The following is a 9,777-nucleotide window of genomic DNA, read 5'->3' as shown; positions in this document are numbered from 1 at the left end:
GCAATATATCCACTGAATGTTTTACCTCTAACAAATAGATTTCTTTCAAATTATAGCAAATTCATTCATTTTCATGAGCCCTGAAGGCAGGAGCAGAGCCAAAAAAATAACATAAGATGGGACAAAAGTGTATAATATTTTTAAAATAGATTTTTGTATATTTATTTCCTAAAAAAACATGACAAAAAAAAAAAAATTAACAATGAGAAGACAAGCGCCTCTGCTGAAAAGGGATTGCCAAACTGCTGTTTAAGAAAAGAAAGAATTGATTGATTTTGCTGATTATTTCATATTTTGTTGTATGCAGGACATGACTTGTGAATTATGATTACAGCATGCAATTAATGGACAGTAGCTTCTATGCTTTATTGTGATTCCATTATATTAATTTTTTTGAAAAGACATACTGGTAAAGTGATCTCTCAACGATTAGACAGCTTATTAATTAGAATATAGAAAGGTAGACTATTCATTTATTTTTGGCTTACATATATTTCTTTTCTTTTCTATTCTCTGTCAACCTGTATACAAGATCGGACCTGAATCTGTTGTAATTCGAGACCAGTGGACAGTGATGATGAAATTCCTGCAATTTGAATTCAGCAGTTGAACTGTTTCGAGATGCGTGCATGAAAAAATCAGTTGTTTCGAGATGCATTCTTAAAAAGAAAATCCGACGGCCAAATTCAGGATTGCAAGGGTTTCAGGGTACTTTCTCCGGATTCGGGATTGCAGCAGATTTATTTTCATACAAGATCACCAAAAATTGTTAAAGGGTGTCAAATGAATTCAACCATAGTAAAATATTTTAACTAAAAGTAGATAAATGCTAAATAAAATTACCTAATAATGATTAAGCATCATCAAAGATAGATATGTACTTCATTAACAAGTAGTTACTGTAAATTAAGCATTTAGAATTTAGATATAAATAACAGCATCCTAATTTTTCAATGATGAATTGCATATTGTACATGTAATTATTAATCTATCAACCAATTAGTGATACAAATATTTAAGAAACATATGGTTTAGTGTTGAATATGAGCAAGTTATATTAAAAAGGTTTTTTTTAAGATAAATTTACAATTCAATTCGAATAAACGAATCAACTAAAGTTCAAGCCCATATGTACCCAATTATATCATAACTCGCTAAAAAGACGAGTTGATTGAGTAGGTAAAATAATTTTGGCGGATTGGAAATTTTATTTTTACTACCCTAGCTTAAGAGTCTTAATCCTCTGCATTACCTCACCGTTTGAGTTTGAATCTGAACAATTCAATCAGAATCTGAACCAATCCGACCCAAAACTGTAATACACAGGACTCCTTTAAAATTCGTGCTAACATATAACGATCGGATTCAAACTCAAATTATCTTAGGTGATATGAATTCCCAGCTCAAAGAAACACCTGCCACCGCTAGAGTGGAAAAAATGGAATGACACAACACGAGTGTCGTAACTTGCGTATTCTGTGCTGGGAGCATTCACATGCCATCATTATTTTTTGAAACTTTGTCATAGCACGTCACGTAAAAGGTCTAGTCACGACACGGTACAGCACGTAGTCACGCGAGTAACGTGTAACTAGGACCATTAGATATTGATTAAATGGTGGATCTTAAATAAATTAATTTAAATTAATTATGATCAAATAGTCACGTCATGAGTCACACGAGGCATGTTTGGTCACAGCACGTTTAGGCACAGCGTGACTCACGTGCCGTGACTCGCGTGTTCTTTGCCGTGAGCATTCGCGTGCTATGATTATCTTTTGAAACTTTATCACGGCACGGCACGTCACATGAAAGATCTAGTCACGACACAGCACGGCATGTGGTCACACGAGTCACGTGTAATTAGGACCATTAGATATTGATTAAATGATGAATCTTGAATAAACTAATTTAAATTATTATGAAATGGTCACGCGAGGCATGTTTGGTCTCAGCACGACGTGACTCACGTGGAGTGACCACTCGCGCCGTGACTTGCGTGTTCTTTACCGTGAGCATTCGCGTGCTGTTATCATCTTTTGAAACTGTGTCACAGCACAACACGTCACGTAAAAGATATAGTCACAACACAACATGGCACGTGATCACGCGAGTCACGTGTAATTAGGACCATTAGATATTGATTAAATGGTGAATATTGAATAAACTAACTTAAATTATAATTAAATGGTCACGGCACGTTTAGACCTGACGTGACTCATGTGTCGTGACCACTCTTTGATATTTTAGTTACGACATGACACGGTACGTAAAAAATTAACTTGATCACGACACAGAACGGCACGGTTTTTGCACTCTAACCACCGCCATTTCCACGTCTCAATTATTACCATTTCTCATTGCCCTTTGCAATTATATTTTGCCCACTATCCAATGTTACCTAACATGCTTTTGCTCATGGACCCACCAAAAATGGCCCAAAGAATCAAAAAAAAAATTGCAATTCATGGGCTATGCCGCAATCAAGCAGCCGACCTCATTGGTTGAAACAAACCTTGTCAAATCAAAGGCCATTATGCATTTTATCTTATTATCCCTAATATTTGAAACCCTAGAATTAGATGAGGAGACATGGATATTTGCCTATTTGGTATTTTCTTTTGGATAGCTTCCATCTCTAGACTAGAGCTTGTGATTTTATAATTGATGCCTCATAGTTTTGGTTTAAAAAGTGCCAAAAGAAAAGTCAAAAAGTAAGTACATTATTGGTGTGATAAAAGTCATCTTTGCACTTGGTCGTTTCACTCAATTGATTGAATCAAATATATATCTTGTAATATGATTGTGCTACATGTTACATGTTACAAGTTATAGTTCTTCTCTTCATGTATCAATCAATAATGGTCTCAAATACCTAGGTGACAATTTATTTCATCTTTATCTATACCGGGGTTTATTTATGTTTGTTGGATAAAAACCTCTTAGCCAAACCTTTAATTGATTGAAGAAACCTATTTTGTTGCTCCTGCCTAGCATTTATTTTATGCACTTTATTGGTGGGTTGTTTAAATGAAAATGTAATTTTTTTTTTTTATGGGAGGTTGCAGGTTGAAAGATTTTTTGTGAATATTAAAAATATTTGAGTTTCATGACTCCTAACTTTACTAAATATATATGTCTACACTTGTGAACATGAGCCGAACAAAAAAAAATGAGATTGAAGATTGAATAAGTGTCATATTATTTTATTTTATGAGAAAGATTACTAGTAATATTTTTTGCAAAAACTATAAATTTAAGAATAAAAATGTAAAATTCTATTTTATGAGAAAAACTACTAGTAATATATTTTGCCCTTGCATGTGAAAATTTGTTCATCATACATTTGAAAATTTGCACGATTCAAAAGAAATTCACAAGACAATTCCAATAATTAAATGCAATTACAAATGTGTGCATGATCAAATACTCTTTCCACATATGCTACGATTAATATGCTCACGAGTGATTATGATTCTAACTTTCTAAGCATCATGAATCATTCATAGGTGCACATTTTCATTTTTCTAAGTTCAAATATACAAAAAATTCTTCAAAGTTTGCTCAGGAATACAGTTAGAAGAGGAAAGGGAGAGGAGCGTAGGGACACCTACACTTCTTTTCTTTTCCTCTTCTAATTGTATTTTTTAGCACGCTTTAATAAAAAATTTGACTCAATTCAATTCTTGAATCTTTTTTTACTACAATAATATGTCACCATCTGCGAGAATAAAAAATGATTATTCAGAGTACACCGACAAAAATTAATTATTATTTTCGAACGTATCGGTATTATCGACAAAAATATCCGTGAAGATACTATCAACAAAAAATATTTTTATTCTCACAAATAGTGATAGATTTTTGTAGTATCCGGTGGTAAACAAAGATATGAATACAATCCAATTAGTTGTGCCGGAACTTACGGAAATTTTGAAGGAAAGTGAATAGAAAAGAAGAGGACAGGAGAATTTAACGGACTTTTGTAACTTCTGATTTGAAGGTAAACTCGGTATCTTCTCGTGGTCTCTCATCTCCTTACTCCTTTCAAGAAACACACTCTTAATTACTAGGTACGGTACCATGTTAATTAAGTTCCATCCAGTGTTGTAAATAACGGTATGCGGTCATCAGACAGGTATGGTACCGTTAAACGATTAATAGAAAAAATCTGTGACGGTTTGATTAACACCAACAACCAATCGGTTGATTAATTGGCTTAATTAAACGGACGTTTTTTACAGCACTGGTTCCAACTACACGATTGCAGCTAATTCTAAAGCACGCTCTTAACCATGACAAGCCCTAATTAGATACCATTTATTTTAGGGTCATGTCATGGACAATCCATCAAATGGAGAATTTAGAAAGTGCCAATTGATAGACATGCATTATCTAAATGTGGATATTTACGGTAATTTTGCACATGCGGTAGTAGCCTCTTTGGAAATTGGAATAGGCAAATAAAAATATGGTTAGACAAGCACCCATGTTAGAAACTTTGCTCGAGGTTTTATTAGCAAACGACCTTGTTCTAAATTTACAAGATTTCCTCTTTAAGCAAAGTACCGTGGATCAGTGCTTAACTACTTTCATGCATGGTTTTAAAATTTTAATCATATTAATTAAAATTTAATTGAATATTTTTTGTATATTTTTAAAGGTTTTATATAGTTAATCTCTCTCATAAAATATTAATGTGTATTTGTAACTTGTTGGTTATTACTTTGTGATTGTAAAAATTTGAATTCAAGTTTTAATTATCACATATTATGCATTTTCATGCATGTGTGACCTGTTTGAAATGCAATTAAAGAACACTAAATTTTAGGATTGCCATTTTGAAAAAAAAAAATTGTGGAAATTGTTAGCGTAAATGAAAAGTAGAGGAGAGAAATAAAAAAAGCACAGTATGTTAATTAATTGGATTTATGGGGACATGGTTATTGGGACCCAAATAAAGTCTACTCTAAATTGTGTGTAGAATCTAGCACTCCAATCAGAGAACAAAGTTTCTGGCCCAAATAAGCAAATACTAATTAACAATTCAAGAAAAGAGAACTTTGGAGCTAACAATTCCTGGAAAATGAAATTGTTTTCTAAATTCTTTCCCAGTAAGAAATTTTAACAAGGTAGAAACACGGATACATTTTCAAATTTCCCTTTTAAACTCTGTTCAACAAGCCGAAATTTTTATTAATACACTGTAAAAAAAAACTATCAATTACGAGGAATTTGAAAAATACTAGGGCCTTCAATTAAATCTGTGACTCCATTGAATTGGGGGATCGCAGATTGAATTGGAAGTCCTCTAAAATTTCAAAAATACACTGTAATATACTAATATTTATGTTTTTTACGGGTCTCCAATTCAATATGCGGCCCTCCAAGAATAGAGCCGCAAATTGAGTTGAAAGCCTTGATATTTTTCGAATTCTCCAATTTTAGTGATTATTTTTAGAGGAGGATTCAAATGCACCCAAATTTTTGTGCACCAAAATGCACTCTATCTTTCAAATCTTTTTTCTCCATTTTCAAAGACCGAATAGTCAATCCAAACCGTTAGATGCGATCTATATATTAAGATGTGCTTGGAGACCAAATTTTATATTTTTTGAAATTTTTTTACTATTTATTAAGCTACTTTGAAAATCGCTAATTTTACATTTTCTGGACCATTGGATCAGAAATTTTCAAAGCGGCTTAATAAATAGTAAAAAAATTCTAAAAAATGTAAAATTTGGTCTCCAAGCACATCTTAATATATAGATCGCATCTAACGGTTCGGATTGACTATTCAGACTTTGAAAATAGAGAAAAAAGATAGGGTGCATTTGGGTGCATTTGAACCCTCCTCTTTTTTTTAATAGTATTAATAAAATGTTCGGGTTCAACAGGTGCACAAATTCGACTTAGATAGTGTTTCTCGAGTTAGTAAATAATTTAAGATTTAAAACACAGTGTCATATTATAATTTATGTTCGTTATTATATATTAAAAATAATTAACTTTTTATTAAAGATAACTTGTTAAGTATAATTATAATATATCTATTACAAAAAGGAAGCATTGAATGATTCCATAAATGAATACTAAGATTAACTAGGATATCAACAAATTTATATTTCTCATTTTATTACAGAAAGATAAAATAATTAGAAACATCATGTAACTACAAAAAAAACTATCAAAAACCTTGTTGCGAAAGAAATTAATCAGAATCTAATTAACTTTAATTGGGTCCCCCGTGATGTTGAAATTAACTAATTTAAAAACAATGTGCCATTAATTTAACATTTTTTCTCTTTCTCAACTTGGTACGGTAATGGGCCTAATGATTGTGCCTGACCGAGTCGACTCGCATCAAATTTAATTTTACTTCTTTTTCATTACATGACCACTGGTAGGGCTGTGGACGAATTCAACCGAATCAAATTTAACTCAGTTCGAGTTCAATTTCGAACTAATTTCGAATCGAATTGATTCGAAATTAAAGTGGAGTTTTGAGCTGACAAAACAAATTCGAGTTTGATTTAGTTTTTTTTTATTTTGAAAAAAAGCCTGAGCTCATTTCATTACCATGAAACATCCAGTCTTACAAACAAACTAAAGCAAAAATAGTAGCAAAAGAACAACAACAGAGTAGACACTTTTTTTGCGAGAGAAAAAAACACATTTATAACGGTACTCCGTCGCGAAAAGAAAAAGCTGAACAATGACGGTACTCCGTCGCGAAAAGTCATTTTTTTATCCTCGCAAAAAGTGTCTCACTCTTGTTGCGGTCAACATACAAGCACAATGCAAAACACAGCAAGCAGTTCAGTGTATATAAGCACTTGGCTAACTACTAACATATGACATATTGAGTTTGATTTAGTGCGATTCAAATCAATTTCGAACCGAACTAGTTCGAAATTGAAGCAAGATTTAGAACTAAAAAGAAGAGTTTCGAACCGAGTCAGATTTAGTTCGAGTTCGATTCGAATAAATTTTGAAACAAACTAGATTTGATTAATTTCAGACTGAGTTGGTTTGATTCATTTCGTATAAAAAAAAATTTCAAATCAAACTCAATTAAATCACGAGCTACGAGCTTTTTGTGAAATTTAAAAAAATATTTTAAGGATTGTATTCTTCTGAGGCACTCGCTTGTCTCATGTTCGGAAGAAATTTTAAAAAATATTTTTTTGAAGAAAAGAAATTCAGAATTTTTTTACGAAATATGTTTGTGTTTAAAATAATTTTATAATTATGTGTTATTGTGAAAATTTTGTCTTATCCTAGTTTTTTTCTGACTAATTAGTCCCTAATTGTTAATTATTATAGAATTTAAAACTATATGTCATATAATTCACCGGTTGAAGTACCTTAATTTTGATACATGATCATGAACTCAAGCATATACATACTTATCCCCACACCTACATTCAAATTCAAATTTTCAATCTAACCTCTGTCAAATTTTGATTCTAAATTTACAACCATATCAAATATCCAAAATATATATACATAGGTGTGTGTGTGTGTGTGTATAACAGTCCAGTAAAATGCTTCCTGGTAACGTGAAAAGTGGAATATATATATTCATATATATTGTGAGTGAGGCTATGGTACTATGTATAGCGCATATTGGCTTGCATTATAAACTCAAATTTTTTATTTGAAAGTTTTAACGGTCGATCAAAACCGTTTAATATAATCTCAATATAAATATGTACTTGTAAACTAAATTTAACATTTTTAGAATTTTTTACTACATTAAATCACTTGATTTGAAAATTCTGGGCAATTCAAAAACAGTAATTTTCTACCAATTAAAAAAACAAATAGTAAAAAAATCTAAAATTTAGTTTGCTAGTATATATTCATATGGAGACCATGTTAAATGGTGCAAATTGATAATTAGTGTTTTGAAAACAGAAATATTTTATGTGGTCTCTTCAGAACCTAAAATTGTTTATAGTTACAAAAATTAGAGTGAAAGAATTGGTTATACTTCGTTTGCATTCTTAAACTCAAAGCAACATATTTTTTTTATACTAACTTTACAAATACAATGATTAAGCGTTTAATTAATTAGTATAGACTGAATGGTTTGAAACAATCATTCAGAAATATATTATGATCACCAGTGCTTAATAATTAGTTCTATCGACTGAATGATTTGAACAGGGGAGTATGTAAAGTAAATACTCTTCTTTATTTTTTATTTATATATTAATATTTTACTGATAAAACCTTAAATTTTTTTAATTTCAACTAAATATCTACGTAGTATTTTTTTTTATGAATAATTATATTATTTTCCTCACCCCTGTTCCTCCATTTATCCCTGCACTCTCTCTCTTAATATTAACTTCCTTAACTGTTATTTATCCCCCCATTTATTCCGTTAATAATTTTTATTTATCCCCGCATTAAATTATACTGTCTTTTAATAACAATCACCGCATTAATTATACTGTCCTTTAATAACAATCCCCGCTAATAAATATTTATTTGTTTATTGATATTGAAGAAAGTATTTATCATTGCTTGTAACAAGTATTTATCATAATGTCTGAGAAGTATTTATCATTGTTTCTGACGTAATGATACTTTGTTTTGATTAAACATTACTTATTGACAAGTTCGAGAAAGTATTTATTATTATTTCTGATAAGTATTTATCATTAATTCTGAGAAATATTTATCATTAATTGTCTCTGACATGATGATATATTTATTTGATTAAACATTACTTGTTGACAAGTCCAAGAACAAAGTTCAAAAAAATAATTATCATTATGTCTGAGAAGTATTTATCATTACCACTGACATGATAATATATTGATTTGATTAAATATTACTTATTAACAAATTCAAGAACAAATTATTCATTTTTGTATCGTCAAGTATTTATCCATGTAACATAAAATATTTATCTAAACTATTTAAGTCACAGATGTTTTACTAAAAGTTACAATTATGTCGAAGAAGTATTTATCCATGTAACATAAAGTATTTATTAATACTTACAAATTTAACATAAATACTTTTATGCTTCAATTTAAACACTAACAGTTTCTTACAGCTTATAAATATTGAGCGGTCCCCTCATGATTATTTTGAAAGTTTTTGCAATATTTTTTTGCGGGGATTGTTATCAGGATCCATATAATTATTAGTATACTTCAAAAAATTATCTCAAAATAAATGATACAGTTCATTCAGGATAATTTCGCCCTGAGCTAGCTCATTAGTAAATTTTTGTCACACATTTACTTCGAAAAATGTCCCAAAAAACCACACACTAGCACGAAATTTTGTTAACAAAAAAGTGTCAAAAGTTGTAATTTATAAAAACATTTGGAGCATGAATGTAAACAAAAATTATCTCTGTTAAGAAAGTTGATCTTCGTCCACCTTGCACTAAAATAAACCTCATTAATGTCTTAGTAAACTTAGAAAAGTCATAATGCTAACGCACATATTATTGAGTCAATGCCGTGTTTTTTACGGAGCATTAATTAAAATTGAATCGCGAGTTTAGTCCAATAATAATAATAACGAGAGGAATACATATTTAATTTTCGAAAATAACAGTTAAGAAATATTATATGTACTGAATTGTTTTAGCAAAAATCTAATAAAATTATTCAAATGATGATTTTTATTTTAAATTTTTTTTTGCAAAAGCTGTAAAATTGTGAGTGGAAATCAAACTCTAATTTTTTTCTAGCCAATTGTACTATTTCATTCTTTGAACTGCAAATTTAGTCCAATAATAATAATAAC

Source organism: Carex rostrata, chromosome 11 (assembly GCF_964058835.1).
Source record: "Carex rostrata chromosome 11, lpCarRost1.2, whole genome shotgun sequence".
NCBI classification, from domain to species: Eukaryota; Viridiplantae; Streptophyta; class Magnoliopsida; order Poales; family Cyperaceae; genus Carex; species Carex rostrata.
Note: the sequence above shows the minus strand (reverse complement) of the source record.